Source organism: Populus trichocarpa, chromosome 4 (assembly GCF_000002775.5).
Source record: "Populus trichocarpa isolate Nisqually-1 chromosome 4, P.trichocarpa_v4.1, whole genome shotgun sequence".
NCBI classification, from domain to species: Eukaryota; Viridiplantae; Streptophyta; class Magnoliopsida; order Malpighiales; family Salicaceae; genus Populus; species Populus trichocarpa.
The window spans coordinates 20,508,974-20,525,911 of NC_037288.2; the positions used below are offsets into that span (position 1 = coordinate 20,508,974).

The 16,938-nt window shown below is 35.3% G+C and overlaps 1 protein-coding gene and 1 long non-coding RNA gene across 13 annotated transcripts in view; one reads left to right on the forward strand and one right to left on the reverse strand.

The window, feature by feature from the left end:
- Nucleotides 1-16,938, forward strand: part of LOC18104714 (putative disease resistance protein RGA3) — a 137,675-nt gene that overhangs the window by 90,361 nt on the left and 30,376 nt on the right. The gene's annotated exons all lie outside the window — the stretch shown is intronic.
- LOC112327196 (uncharacterized) lies at nucleotides 4,383-8,929 on the reverse strand. Of its 5 annotated transcripts, none has more exons than XR_008059003.1 (7): nucleotides 8,726-8,929; nucleotides 7,531-8,330; nucleotides 6,313-6,502; nucleotides 5,945-6,015; nucleotides 5,485-5,636; nucleotides 4,865-5,014; nucleotides 4,383-4,744 (listed from the first exon to the last, which is right to left on the reverse strand). It is a non-coding gene; the product is annotated as an uncharacterized LOC112327196 (long non-coding RNA). The 5 variants fall into 5 exon arrangements; XR_008059002.1 differs by having other exon boundaries at nucleotides 8,562-8,929; XR_002981284.2 differs by having other exon boundaries at nucleotides 7,531-8,926.

The following is a 16,938-nucleotide window of genomic DNA, read 5'->3' on the forward strand; positions in this document are numbered from 1 at the left end:
TTTTCCAATAGTCTCCAAGTCTGAAGGTATTGTTTCTTGTCCACCCCTGCTCACCTTTTGCTTGATAATGGACCAACATTGATCAGCTGATAGTCTCCCTGGCTCGTGCTGAATCCCAGGAGAAGTCTCCATCATGCCTGCTACTTTCTTACTGCGGGTTGTAACAACAACAGCATTCCCATTCTTGCTTTTAATTTTTAACAGTTGCTCCTTCAAATCATCCCACTTATCTTGGTCTTCATTCCACACGTCATCAAGAACAAGAAAAAATGTCTTATTTTCCAGCTCTTTCTTAAGGTTTTGAAGAATTGCATCAAGACTGTTCAACCCACCCGTAGTTTTGTCAATCATTTGCAACATTGCTGCTAAAATCTTTACATTATTAAAATCATTAGAAACGCAAACCCATAGAGTCACATCAAAATGTTTTTTCTCCCTCACTACTTCACAAACTTTTTTTGCTACAGTAGTCTTTCCAAGGCCAGCCATCCCCATAATAGGGACAACCAGAAGGACATGTTGGTGTTTGGTCAAGCTAGTCAGCAATTCCATAACTTTAGAGACATCATCCTCCCTTCCTACAACTTCTGAGCTGTCAAGGAACGAATCTGTCTCTCGATCTGGATCCCAGCTAACTTCTTGAGCTCTATCTACAGGTAGAGATGTCAATCCAAGCCCAAATCCGGCTGCATCTTTCCAGATTTCATCCAGGGCTTCATTGATCTTCTTAACTTTTTGACCCATATTCAAATGGAATGCAACAGGGTTGTGGAGTGAAAAGCAGTCACGTACCTTTCCCTTCTTTTGGTCTTTTCGGAGAATCTCATAAGCAAACTCGTCTAGAACATCTTCAGCATCATAAGCTACATCTTGTAGCCTCTCCAGCCAAAGCTTCACTGAATCGTCTGTTTCTGGCCTTTTGGCTGCGTCCCGCAGCACAGCTTGGATCATGGTCAACGGCTTGTTGAGCCTTTGCAGCTGGCCCTTCAATCCCCAAGCAAGTCTGATCCCTTCAGTAGCTATGGAACTCACCCTTGTCAAGGTCTCCTGCATGGCAAACGTAAGAAAAAGCTCTGCTGCCATATTCTCTTGTTTTCTTTGGGAAATCAAAGAAGTATTTGATGAAAAGAGAGAAGTATGATCTGAAAGTTGTGAAATAAACATGAAATGAAGTGTGTTTTAGAATGATGAGATGCGTTCAATTTTTAACGCAGCAAGTTGCTAGGGTTGATAATGACATGATTTAAAAAACAACATATGTAATTACGTTTTCTAGGATGTTATGTATTCAGTTGGCCGGCCACTTAATTGCTTTCTAGTCCTAATAAGTACTATTCATTAATAGCCCTACACGTGACATTCATATTACTATTCATAAATAAATAGTAAAATGAAGAACCTAGATGAGAAAAAAAATAACTCGGTTATGATGGAGCTCTAACTTGGTTAAGCCTGGTTTAATTAAATTCTGTGGTGCTTGATTAAGTCTGGTTAAAAAAAAAAAGAACTGTAGCTTGGTTGGGTTACGATCTAACCAGGCTTGAGGTGAAGCTTGGTGGGGCTGGGTAACCAAGCTAAATTTGTTTGATTATAATATAAAATATAAATTTTTGAAAATTTGTTTTGAGATGGGTTGTATTTCTTGAATTTTTTATCACTAAGAAAATCCTTTAAAAAAGTTGGTTTTCATTTTTAACGGAAGGGTGGTTGTAAACAAAAACAAACCTGAATAAGATGAAAAAAAGAAGAAGATTAAAACTATAATTAATAAATATTAAAACATATATAACTTCATAGTTCTATTTATTCAGAGCAAAAATATTGGTGCGAAGATCCTCAGGTCCTCCTCAATCCTTGCAGGCTTTCAAATCTTTCTCATAAAGTGAGAAGGAGTGAAAAAAAGATGGAGCACGAATGAAATCTTTCTTTTTATATATATATATCATCACTCTTTGGAATGGAAAATAGATATGTTGCTATTATTATAATTCATGCCAAATTTCAAAAAACAATTATGGCAATTTATAAGGAAAAAAAGAAAGGGTGGTTCCTTCTTCTTTTTTTTTTTTAGTTTTTACTAATTGTTTGAAAGTGTAATTGAAATTGTTTTATTAAATGTTATTTATTAGAAATATATTAAAATAATATTTTATTTATTTATTTTTGATATCTATATATTACAATAATTTAAAATAATTAAAATATTTTTTTTAATTCATGAAAAATCAGTAATGGAACTTAAAAAAAAAATCATAGAAAGTAGAAATTAAAGATAACCGAGATATCCTCTTCATCTCTCTAAGTAATGCGTGTCTATATAGCAGGGTGCCAGGGTCCCTTTTTACTCTGCCTCTTGTTAGGATATTGTCATTTAGTGGCATTACCCCACCACTAATTATGGCTTAGTGGAAGCACCACTAGTGCCATAATTAGTGGCATGATTTCAGGACCTATTGTCCCCTCCATGTGCTGGAGAAGGTTGCTAAGAAATGCCTATAAAAGAGGCTATATTTGAGAGCAAAGGTGAGAGTGAGAGAACGTGAGTGTGTGCAAGAGAGTGAAGAGAAAGAGAGAGCTGCAATGGCAGCAGCCTTGCTGCCATTGCAACAGCTGTAAGAGCACCAAAGAGAGCTGGGAGTAGAGTAGAGTGAAGTGATCCTCCTTCTCCATGTATTGTTTTGTATCCTTTCTCTAGTCTCTAATAATATGGACTCTCTCTCGTGGATGTAGGCGGTTTTGCCGAACCACGTTAAATATTGTGTCCCAGTGTGCTTAAGCCTCCGATGAGCGAATATCAGTACACCACCGGTCCGCGTATGGGGTGCCGGAATTCCCCAACACCTCTCTCTTGCTTAAGAAAGAGAAGTGACTCCTGCTTTGTCTCAGAGACAAGGAGAAGAGGAGAAGGGGGGAAGGGGAAGAGACTTCGAGATCTAAGTCACCACCCACCCTGTTCGTTTGGTTAACTCGAAACTTGAGGGCCCTTTCCTCCAAAACGTAGAGTTTTCTTTATATTTCTTGCACGGCCATATCTTTCTCATTTGATTTCATCTTCATTTTCTAATCAATGTGAAGAGATTGCTCACCAGATTTATTATTAGTGGGGTATCAAGTCATACGTCAACTACTTCTTCAAGGCCCTCAATTTATATTAGTAGAGAAGCAAAGTGCTTTGGTGATTGAAAATACCGATATAAATCTAGAGAAGCAAGGTAAATGCATCGCTAAACAACAACAGGGGCAGGGAATAAAGCGTCACAACGGCAATGCATCAACATCACTAAGATCATAAGGCATGTAAACCAAAAGAAGCAAAGGTGTTGCTGGGGAAGCAAAAGCTGAAACGTGTGGCCTGCAAAAGATCAGATGTTGATGCCAGGGAGATGTTTTCAACTTCCCAGCAAATGCAATACCGTATGGTGAAGAGTTAGCCCACCTACAGTCAAATGATGTGGTAAGTGTAACTTCGGACAAAGCTAGAAGTGGATGTAAGACTTGTAGAGACCTGGAGCAGAAGTTGACGAAAACATGAAGTGCCATTTACTGTGAACGGGAAACCTTTTAGAGTCAGGCGGATATGAGAACTTTATACACAAGACGCGAAAGAACTAAGAAACCGTCATTGGCTGATTGCCGAAGCCAATCAGCCAATGTCCTCTTTCTTTTGTTTCCTCCCTCGGCCAGCCTTCCTCTTTGTTATCCTCTGCTCTTTGCTCAGTTACGTTTATATCTTAGTTATCCCAAGGTGCCCTGTTTGCTTTTAAACGGTGATGAGGACTTGTATCCCGTAAAGCTGGCTTTACGAGCAAGAAATATCTGTTAAGCTCTCACCAGTACAATACAGCCCATAATGTCAGCTCTTACCTGTCACAAATAATGACCCCCTAAATGTAAACTATTATCCCAACTTCGTGATTCGAAGTGAAATAGCCACCTCTGGTGCTGGAAAAGAAATCCCAATGTCCATGAAAAGGATGTGTTCTTTTTCAGCTAACTTCTTAACCATATATCAATCAATCATACATAACACCATGGCCTTTCATTTTATATTTCACCATGTTTTGAACTTGAATTGCAACATCAACTACATTCATTGTCAAAAGGAAATGTGTTTATATAATGTGGTTTTCAGGAAATCCAGGAAATGTCAACATTTCCTTGTCCCATTACGAAGACATTCAAGTTTCCAGCTCCAGGCATAAATGATTCACATTGCTTAGCTCCAAGATTTATTTATTGATCATACTGAACATTTCATGGATCGTTGAACCGACACCATCATGTGTCCAGGAAGGCCTGGAGGAGATGTGTTCAGTAAAAGAAAAGAAAAATAACATAAAAGGTCAATGCTCGTAAATCTTCAGTGAATGACATTGGAAGAATTGCAAAAGTGAGTATATAAAATGGGTAAAATACAACAGTAACATCACATGCTCTTCTTACATAGCCTACATCCCAAGTACTGTTTAAAATCAATTTTCACGAATCAGTTCACCTATATTTGTCTTTAATGTTAGTTTCATTTCCATGTTCTGAGGGTAAATTTCCTTAATAATTCATGGATCTGCACATTCGATTGAGGAGCTCCTTTGAAAAAGAAAGTCTGCTAGTTTTTGCAGACAAAAGAGCTTGAGATTGAGGTAGGACTAACTTGTGAGAATAGTTGAGACTCATCAAACCTGTTACACATTCTTAAAAAAATCACCTCGTCACGGACTCCTTTACAAAGAACCACCCACCAGAACTGTATGACAATGATCAAAGAAAATATGATCAATAGGCAGAAAATATATAAATATATGTAATCTGATCCTAATTCGATGGAGGAGATGAATCTATTAAGCCTAAAGGACTTCTGGCTCACGTGTATTGAAGGTGAATATTCATGAATCAACGGTTTCTTTGCTTTGTGTTAGTGGCTGATCCTTCAATGATCAGAATTCAGAACTGTAGCTGATCCTTCAATGAGCTGATCTTGCTCCACATCTATTGGGTCGTAAAAGTATATCAAAGTCTGCAAAAGAAGCAAAAAAAAGAAGTCAATGATACTCTAACATCACAAAATCATGAAGATGACAAGGATAATATCATATAAGTGTGCAATTCTTCCACTTTTCACCAAGCATGCATACAGGATACAGTTTTTGGACTGGGCAAGGGTTTTGTTCAAAGGTCACTGAAAAGTTCTCAAATGCCCAACAAATCCTTCCCACACAAGTTCCTCATAACAAAAAGAAAGATTTAGCAGATTCCATATCAATCAATTCCTTTGTGCATTTACACACGTTTTCTGAATTCAGCCATTAACAGTGATTCCAAAAACATTGTTTGGTAAACAACACTGATCAAGGTAATTGCTGGTATTAATTACTAATATCATAATAGTCAACAGGTTTTACTATGCTGGCATAGCAGTTACTTATGGAGCCAACCAATCAAAAGGAGAGAATGCACATCAATGACAAGGACGAGAATGCACAATACATGTTGCCAATGTGTTGGAGGGTCCTCGGGTGCAGTGGATAGCACAAGTGCCTCATTTTGATTTGTTCTTTTCTTCCTCTTACTAACGTCCATTGAAGGATTGCTTGATGGTGCAGTTGGCAAGACTGATTCTTATGGAATGATCGGAGATGCTGCAGGCCAACCAAATTCAACATTGAACCAAAACGCAAAGCCATGCAATGGAGCTAGAATAACTTTCAAACCACTCTTACAGCAATCAGAAAAATAGAAATGAACGGTAAAAAATTTGAGACTGGAAAACAAAATGATATATAAGCATTAGAGAAGGTATATGAATTTTTTTTTATACAGTATGCCATATTTTGATAGCTTAAACATTGAAATGGATAGCTGATTAACACGGAACAAGAGCAGAAAAGTCTCGTGTTCAAAGAGAAGGATGTTAAAAGTTAATAAAAGAGAGCATACAGTCATTGACCTGAATTTGTATCTCGTGGTAACAGATTCTAGTTCATCAATTGCAATTGTATAGAAATCCTCGTGCTTAACCTGTAACCAACACTAGAAGTCAAATCTCTGAGCAGAGTAGATTTCACAAGTGTGCATGCATCAAAACAAGATATACAGAATGTCACTCAATATACAATCAAAAAAGCAATAGCCAGAGAATCTCAGAATCCACTGAAACAGGCATCTCAGACCAATAGGGGCACTCAAGAGGATTTGTATCAGATAAGGAGGTTCCATATTTTGATATAAGCATTTTTCAGTGAATAAAATAAGGCATGTGGTGGGCCAATAAACTCATAAACACTGAACTCAGACAATTCCATCGTGATTGCTCACCACATTATCCATACAGAGCAGCAAGACCTATTTAATATGTTATTTTAGTCTCTTTATTCTTCCTCCCAATACACGACACAGGAAATGTGTGAAAGCACAAATATAGGCCTCAAAATTCCTCATCTCATGATTGTCACAGACCTTGCGAAGCAAGTTCGACAGAAGGGCATTGTTTATGCAGGCTTGCTCCCTGAAGAAACAAAAACGAGTTTTAAGAGAAAAATGATTATCATGTGAGCTTTAAGGTCATCAGTCATAACCTCTTAAAATTTCTTTTATCAAAGAATTATATTTAGAGGGACATCAAATCTAAAAATTTCAGCAAGCTTTGAGCCATTGTAGGTGCACGCACTCTCTATCCCTCACATGTGTGCACAAACATCCATTTCCAAACATAATCACAAATGGACACACACGTGTTCAATTGGAATGCATCATGAAGAAGGAGGCAGCGTAAGCATTTACATGTCACAAATGTAGTTAACAAGCCTCGAAACAAGGAGTTTTTGTATGTACTATTAACATCAATAAAAAGCTTACAAAGAAGTCAACTGTGCAGTTAAGAATGTGAGGAGACTCACCACATGCGGCCATGTCAATACATTTTCACCTGATAAAATTAATTTTCTAAGTGTTCTTTTATAGTTTGAATATTAAAAATAAAAATAATAATTATTTTAATATATTTTTAAACAAAAACTTTGCACCACAGTATCAATAATGCATGTCCAAAAATATGTGTTTAATAATATGCTAGTACTTTTATTCTTTCTCTCAAAGGTTTACAACAGAGTTAGTAGTTAGAGCAATGAATGTGCTTTCTTTTTCTCTTGGATTGTAGGAAGTAAACAATGAAAAAGAGCCCTTGTTTGAGGTAGTCAGCATTGAGTTTTGTTGCAGTTTCATGGACATCAATTTGACCATAAATTTTAATTACTGGTTGCATCTCAGAGGAATATGACACTGCTGCGACAAGAGGGCATCGAACACAAGTATCCAGCAAGAGCATTAGGAGATGGCATTTATCAGATACCAAGGCACAATCCAGGCAAGAGAATGATTACACATCTGGTGTACAAGCTAGAATTGCCATCAAAAGACAAGGAAAACGAGCCTCAAGAGTCGCTTAACATCAAACGTGAGGGCTCATTTATAATTCACATAAAGAATCCCGATCAACATGGTGGCAGTTCCCAATTTACAAGGTTTCCAACTCACCTACAAAGCCAATTTGGGCAATAAGTTTGTTCCTGCTGACCCACCAGACATGTTGAATTATGAGGGTTGTCAGTTGCTGTTGATATCTGCTTCAGATGGCATAGAAAAGGAGTGGGAAACTAATCCGTAGACACAGATTCTAAAGAAACAGAACAGCAGAAGGCCAAAAAATGAAAAAGAAATTACTGCATCTAAAAAATGCAGCAAGCAATGAAGAATGACAACCTGATAATGAACAGCACATGAGCAAACATAGAACAAAAGTAGATAAGAGGCCGCTATCGGAATGCAACCATCCTCAACAACAACAACAAAAACAAACCACAATCGAAAACAACAAAAAGATGGAATATATAAGATAGTAAGTATTTCCAAGCCAACTCTTTGAGAAAGGAAGGTAATGTGCAGATGAAGAATTAGAGCAATTAACTGTAATGCTAAAACTTGTTAGCCTATACTGTGTGACTCATCATTCTTTGACCATACAGGATAATTGTAAACACAGGAGAGGAAAAGGTAGTTGCAAATGTCTGCAGAAATTCTAGCATGCCAAAGAAGAAATCCTTTTGCTGCCATCTAAAGATGGCTTCTCTAGCAGTCCGGATGCCAAGACCACCCTTATAATTTCCCCTGGCATCACCTTTACTAAACATCTAGATCAAAGAAGCAACTTGCTGATTTGTTAATATACCCACAAATCCTCCTAGCCAGCCATGCTCATACTTCATAGTATAGAGCGGAATTGATGGCAGCAGCAGTGGAGTGAATTGAAGTATTCCAGGCACCTAATTTACTGTGAGCTGCAAAACGACATGGACAATTGGAGGGTGATGTGGCAATGAAGACTTGAATACACTTTATTTTAAGAAGAAACTCAATTTTGATAGATTGGAAACATTAGAACATAACTGTTTATCTCATCTTGTGTGTTTGGTTTTCATCTACTCAGTAACCAATGTTAACAAACATTAAATGACACCCTCCTTCCCTTAAGCAAAGAGCAGATCAATGAAAAAGGAAAAGAAACTAACCTGGATTAAACGACACAGAAGGAACAGTGCATAAAAAGGCAGGAGCACCAACCAAGTTAAGGTCAAAATAAAGTTATGGGCTGACCACTTGTTAGGAAGCTTTCTTGACGTAAGCTTAAAAAAATATAAGAACCAAATCGAAATGAGAAAGAACAGGCACAAACCTGGAAGAAAAAAATGTTGCAGGTAACAGCGGACGAAGTTTCAGCAATCTAGCTTTAGATGAAAGGGTGTCAGTACACTCTTTTTTTCACAAGCTGTAGAGACAGATTCTAAAGAAACAGAACAGCAGAAGGCCAAAAAAAAGATGGACCCAGACAAAGTCGATATCGACACCATTTGAAAAAAAAACATTTAGCTATACGAAAATAAATGCAGTGAAGGAAAACCATAACTGCTTAAGAACCAGCTGGGTCATATAACCCTGACAAAGGCTATTCGATCGCGCCTAGGTAGCAGGCCCAAGCAAAAGAAACAAATAGCCCAAGAATAAAAACAATCATGCTCCCAGCCCAAGGCCCACCAACATCACCCAAACAGATGGGACAAAAGCCAGGCAAGATAACTTGACCGTGAGGCAAAATGTAGATGTACTACTGCTACAATGAATGAATAAAGACACGTGTCTGGATGCACAATAAATTCACCAATCCTTTTATTATTATTTTTTTATAATTAAAATTAAAATTAAAAATCTAGTTAAGGTTGTTTTTTGTTGGATAGGACGTATATAGATAATGCATGTATGTTTTGAATTATCCAAGCTGTTTTATTTTATTTTTATAATTATATTATACAATATACAGAAAGAGATTAGTTTCTTTTTTGTTTACTATGCACTCACTCATATAATACTGGATTTGAGCATTGCATTTTTTTAAAAAAAAAATTACTTTTATCTTTAAACTTTTATTTTGTGTGATTTAGTCCTCTTAAGTCCAAATTAAATCTCAATTGTATATTTTTTTAGGAGGGAGGGTTGAATTGAAAGATGAGAGACTGAAGCGAAAACCTCGAGTAATATAGGGAGCGGGTTGAAAATTTTATTAAAACAATCATTTTAGTCCTTATTTTTTTAGATATTAGGTGACCAGTCCTTTTAATTTTTAGAAAATACATGGTGGTACCTAACTTCATTTTCCTCTTGTTTTGGTGGGAGAAGAGAGAGGGAATCATCAAATTCCGGCTTAGAGAAAAAAAGTGGTTATTGGAAAAGATTTCGGCTACAAAAACGGTTTCGACCATCAAAAGGTTCCATATGATGAGGGAGGTTATGATTATGTGTTTGTTTATCTTGAAAACACCAATAAAAATAGATATAAGCTCAAGAAGATTTTTTTTTATAATGGATTTCGGGTTTTGGACGGTTTTAATGGCCATGAATTAGTTCAAGAAGGTCTATAAGGTGGTTCCTAGGTATTTTGGATAAAAATAGATTGGAAATGAGGTTTTGGGTAAAAATAATAGAGAACCCCGATTTTCTAACCGCCACAATGACCGGATTCTAGGTTGCACAAACGATGTGTTACCTATTGATGCAGGTGACGTGCTATTTTTTTTAAAATGCTTGGGGCGGATGACGCGTTTGCTCGCCCCATTAAAAAAATTTTTAAAATAAAAGCCCGTGCTTAAGCCTAGCATTGTAGGCCCGCACATGAGTTGTTGCTTTATTGAGCCAAGTGCTAGGCCTGGCCTAATTTTTTTTTAATTTTATAAAAAAAAACAATGCATTATTTGATTTGTATTTTTTCAAATAAATCTTGGGTTTGTGTTTTTAATTAGATTGTGATTATTTTTAAATGATATTGAATGTGTTTAACTTCTAAAGAGAAAGATATGATTCATCTTTGATTTTCTTTTAATTTTATAAAGATTAAAATTGTTTTTTCAAAAAAAAATATTGCTTTTTTAAAATAAATCTCGGATGTGTTGATGATTTTTTTTCATTACTTTACACAAATTGTTATTGATTTGACAATATGTTGTTGCCCTTTGATTTATTTTTTATTGCACTTTTAAGTTTTAACCCTTATTATTTTTATTTTGAATTTTTTTGTGTTGTTAATTTGTGTAATTTTAACTCTCAAACTTTTTTATATATAATGTTTTTGGTCTTGTAACCCGTATCACGGTTTAAAAGTTAATAATAATTAGCTTTTTTTGTCTTATGTTTTTGAAATTCATATTTTTTTTTATTTTTTTTATAATTATTTTATTTCATTTAATTTTTATTTTTATTTTGTTAATAAATAAATTAATTTTTTAAAATGATCTAAGTTCAAGAACATGGATAGTCATGTTGAGACAAGCACATCGGACCAAATCTCAGGCAAAAGAAAGTTATGGCATAGAATAAAGAGAGGAGCACCAAATGACAATTGAATGGCAGTCACTGTATTGTTTATCGAATGACATCGTTCTATTTTTGTGGTGAAATTTTTGGATCTGCAGAGATTTGAGAGATCCTACCTTTCTATCTGACGACCTTGTAGCATGAAAAGCATCCAGAGGGACACATGAGTTCTTAAACACTCGGTAGCATATTTTCTGATAGCATTTTTTAAAAAAAAAATTAAAATATTTTTGGCAACTAGTTTTTAACGAAGTCAGTACATGCTCTAACAACATGATGGATTATGTTATAATTTAGTTTCTGCTAAAACATTTCGTCTACATTATAACGTTGACCTCAACCCAGCTTTAAGGGCAGAAAGTTTGAGAAATCAAACTTATTGCTTGGATGGTGAAGATTTTATCCGTGGATAAATCTAATTCGTTCACAGTTGCTCTGTGTTACATCTTTTTCAACAAGCTTTTTATTATCGTCACTGTCAGAAAAAGAACATTTCCTTCATACACTTAACCTAGAAGCCAGATATATAAAAATAAGCAGCAACTCTTCACAATGAATAGAGAACAAATGTTATCCACGTATGTCGTTTGATTTGTACCTATTCATGAATAGAAAGTTTGGTTTCAACAACATATGGATAAGTTTCAAGAAATCCCACCATGTTTTCAGGAGAAGTGGCAGGAAATGATTCAACTATGTTTCAAAATGAAGCTCAGATGCCACTTTTCGATGTCTGGTTGAATCATTCTGATTAAGATACACAGAAAGTTGGGACTTTCTCAAGATTTTCACTGAAGATTGCCTGCTAAAACAGATAACGCAATTGTATGGGGGAAAAACAAATTCTGATTTGCTGAGAATGATACTAGCTGCTGAGAATGATAGACCCAGTTTGATCCTAATAGTAATTTTATTCAAGTCTAAATTGCAGTGTTGCTGTGATCTGAGCAAGACATTACCCACTCTCTATTAAGTTTTTCTCCAGTGATATAAGATTTGCATGCACAAGAAGAAAAAAGCAACTTAATTAGTTATGGTAAATTCAACAGCCTCTACAAACTCATTCCAACCTCGAAGTCGATTTTAATTCATCCAAAAAGTTTTAGGAACTTCAACAAGTCTTGAAAACTAAACTGTAATTCCAGGTCTTTATTTCTTTTTTGGACCCTTTCATGGATGTCACCATCATTAATAGACTCCTCTCTTTACAAGTCTTCATCTCTCTTTTATATTATATCAACCAGTATATGTAGAGATATAAATGATCCAAAAATCATGTCAATTTCTTCAAAAAAATTGTTTATTATTTTGTATATTTTTTTGAAAAAAAATAAATAAGGGGAAACAATTTAGCTACATTGATACTTACAATAATAATAATAAAAAGTTTCAAGCTTTAAATTCATTTATATAAATCAACAATTCAAAAAAGAAAATTCTAATTAAGAGTTCAAACTAAATTCACGTAAATTTTATGAGAAATCAAGTTTTGAAGGAATAATATTTTTTCTATTCAAGTTTGGACTATTTTTTTTAATTTAAAAAAAATATTAAATATGAAGATTTTTTTAATAATATCATTTAATCCAATTAAATAGTTTGATTTTAAAATTTATCAACCTGACTTTTTATCTAGCTCTAATTTTGAATTAAACCGCATGAAAGTTAATCCAAAATGAATTATTAAATTTAATAGATTCCAAAATAACTTAGATGACCGGTAAATAAATAACATAACATTCATAAAAACTTTATGAATGAAACCATGGTGTTATGTATATAAAGAAAGAAAAATTAATTGGCTGTAAGAAAAACTAACCATGGTGCTATGAATATTCATCATTTAGCCAGACAAAAAAAAAAAAAAAGAATTGCAGAAAGGAAGGGGGCATCTCGCAGTATCACATGGCAAACACTTCTGTAAACTATTGAGGGAATAGACTTATATAAGCACATGGATATGGATAGTGCATAGGAAAGGAGAATGAAACACAACACTCTGTTCTAAAGACAGCAAAAAGAAATAATTAATATGGTCAGGCACATCTGGGTGCGGGGCTACCTATGTATTAGCACAAGACTCGAAGAAAAGTCCATTGGCAAAGAGAACCTGGCTAAAAACAGGGGTTAGATCATGTGATTCTGGAAAACACAGCCACCTTGAGTTGATCTCAATTCCTGGTGATTTCCGAGAATTGAAATATTCTTTGAAGGAATGAAATCAAATACAAATATGATATCAAAAAAGTTCAAATAAACATGGATCAATAATAATTGCGTTTTTAGGGCTTTTTACCAGGCCTCTTGTCTCAGAAATTATTTTGCTGTGCTTAATGATCCGTTGGTAGAATATGCTGTGAAAAGACTTCGAGATGATCTGCCCATGCTTGTGGATGGGACTAACTAAAAAAATGAATACCAGAAAACGAACACATGTTATGCTTCTATAGCACGTACGTTTTTTATTCCTGGATTTGTTTTAATAAATTTACCTTGGTCCTTATTTTTTATTTTTCTTATAAAAAAGTCCTTGATTGAAAGTTTTTGTCGTCATATTTTACAACAAATACAATTTAGTTCCTCAATTTGTTTTTATCAATTAAATTCTTACATGTCAAATTATAAAATTTATTTAAATTCTCAAAATAAATTATGGCATAGAATAAAGAGAGGAGCACCAAATGACAATTGAATGGCAGTCACTGTATTGTTTATCAAATGGCATAGAATAAAGAGAGGAGCACCAAATGACAATTGAATGGCAGTCACTGTATTTTTTATCAAATGACATCGTTCTATTTTTGTGGTGAAATTTTTGGATCTGCAGAGATTTGAGAGATCCTACCTTTCTATCTGACGACATTTGTAGCATGAAAAGCACCCAGAGGGAAACATGAGTTCTTAAGCACTCGGTAGCATATTTTTTGATAGCATTTTTGAAAAAAATTAAAATCACTACAAGATTTCACAGTTTTACCGACGGACAAATTCCGTCGGTGTGTGATTAGAGGTTCGTCGGTGATTTTTTTACCGACGTCATCACCGACGGATTACGTCCGTCAGCTTTCCTTTCGTCGGTGATTCCCCATTCCATCGCTATATCGGTCGGCAAAACAAATAAACCATTTGCCGATGGTTTTACAGACGGAATTTGCGCGCCAAAAAAAAAAGATTCCCGCTTGAAATATACCGACGGATTTTTAGTCCGTCGGTGATATCATGATTTACCGATGGCTACTAACCGTCGGTAAAGCTGTCGATGAGTGTATGAAATACCGACCGAATATATCCGTCTGTAAATTCATTGGTAAGTGTGGCAGCTACTGTTAAATGCCGACGGATTAATTCTGTCGGTAAGTCTGTCGGTGAGTGTTTAAAATACCGACAGAATTCATCCGTCAGTAAAATCCTTGGTAATAGTTTTTTTCTAAATTTGTTTTTAAAAAATTATTTAGGATATATAATATAAATTAATTGTTTTTAAACTATATAAATTAATTGTAATACAAACCAATTATGCAAATAATATTTATATTAAACATAAAAAAAAAAAAAACAAAGTTAAATAATATTCATTACAAACTGAATATGTTTCAAAAAAAATATTAAATGAAGTTTTAAAGGTAAATAATGTTTATTACAAATTAATATAAAGGTGGAGCTGGAGGAGGAGGAGGAGATCCTGGAGGAGGAGGCTGGTGGCTATACCACCAAAAAGGATTAGGCGAACATGTTCCACTATTTGCCATGTTCATAACCATTTCGCGAAGCTGTTCATAAGCCGCTTTTTGTTGTTCATAAGCCGCCTTTTGTTGTTCATACTCCGCTTTTTGTTGTGCTTGAGACGCTTTGATTTGCTCAGACTCCGCTCTTTGTTCTGCATGAGACGCTTTGAGTTGTGCGTACTCTGCTGATAGGTGGTCGTATTTGTCGGTGAGCTGAGCCGTGTGTTGCTGCAAGGCCACGAACTCCTTAGATTGGGAGCTCGATATTGATTGGGAGCTCCCAACGGTTGAAACACTACGGGTCGACCGCAAGTTGTCGGCCGTAGTGTTGGAGAGCCCGTAAACCCGATTTTTATCGGGTCCACCTGACGAGCCAACCTCCATCCACAAATCCGGATCGAATTCCGGATGGGTCAAAATATCGTTCCCGTATCTCTCCCTCAACCGATTATTATAGGTCTCCTGAAAATAAAATAAAAAAGTAATCATCATATTCAATTCAACAAACATAATAACTTACAAAATAAAATGGTCGAACAAACATACCACGAAATGTTGAGCACGGTTATCAACGAACTGTTGCGCCCCCTTTTGGCTGTCTTGACTCCGCACGTGCGTCTCCACAAACAGCTCCATCGGGCTCGGCTCACGTCCAAGAGACGCAGCCTATAATGAAAAAAGATATATTAACAACAACTTAATTTAACGATATATTTCATTTAAATTAATCTTACCATCGGTTTCGCATGTGCAGCAAACAGAACGGAGCCGCCAGTGTGCGTTGTCACTGAGCCATGAATTGGCCGATTCCGGTTGCCAGCACCGGACTGTGAGCGTCGTGTGAACCGCTCAGACATCACGTGCTCAAGATAATGCGGCCATATATCTTCCAGGATGTATATCGGTTTGAAATCCCTCCAAACCGTAACATCGTTCCAGCCTTGGAAACCCCTATCCCTCGCGGTTTTTTTGCCCTTTTCTGTGCTTCATACCAAAAATCACGCAACCTACTTCACGCAACCAAAAATTACATTTCGAAACATAAATTTTAGTCTAAAAAAAGCTTGTATTTTTTTCGATCTTACCTAGTTGCCGCGTGATTTTCCCACACCCTCCTCACAACAGTGTTATGCTCACTGTCCCAACAGAATTTGTGCTGTGTATAAATAAACAAGTTTAAATAAAAACAATAATTTATTTACAATTATATTAATAATTTATTAGAAATAAGCTGAAAATTATAAATTAACACCAACCTGAAATCTGTCAAACCATGCATTGATTTGAGGCATCCATTCAGGATGCTTGGATATCTGACTCCATTGAAACAATGGAATCTCTATCGATGATTTAAACGCCGATGATATTACTCGGGCGGCCTCAATGTTTGTGAACCTGAAAATAAATGAAATAAATTAAATAGTGATTACTTCATAAATTATGTTGTAATTTTTTTTAAAAAAAAAATTAAACCTTAACAAACTTACATTGAAAGGTCGTCCTTCCACTATGCCTCATACTTGCGGGTAAATTGATTCCGCTGCGAAGGCACGTTGCCTCTGCACTGTGAAGTACCACTGGAAGAGGTAGCATCGATTGACGGCGCAGGTGGTGTGGGTGCCTCTTCTTGAGAGGCACCTAAGGAAACATCATCATCGCTGCTAGACGAACTAGCTGCGACCGTACGTGAGCGACCAGCTCTGGTTTTCATTCTACACATCTCCATAATTTTATACAAATAATTATATAATTAAATTCAAATGTAAAAAAAAAATTCGACAGCACCTCCCCTATACCAGATACTACTCCCCTATACCGGATACTACCCAAATCCACAAACCTGCACAAATTAACAAAAGCCACAACCAATTGACCCAATCTATACTAATTATTCCAACATATTCAATTACTAATCCTAAGGTAAATTCAACATTAAGAATTACAATTCAACAAATTATTCAATAATTATGCCAATACAACAATAAAATGTATTCAATAAATAAATAAAAAATTGTAGACTAACAATTAAAATTAATTGAAAAAAATTAAACATAAATCATGCAATAATAGAGTAAAATTAACAATTATTCCAAAATATTCAATTACTAATACTAAGGTAAATTCAACATTAACAATTACAATTCAAACAATTATTCAATAATTATACCAATACAACAAAATAATAAATTAAAAAAAAAACTCTAGAATAACAATCAAAATAAATGCAAAACATTAAACACAAATCATGCAATAATAAAGTAAAATTAATAATTATTCAAACATATTCAATTACTAATTC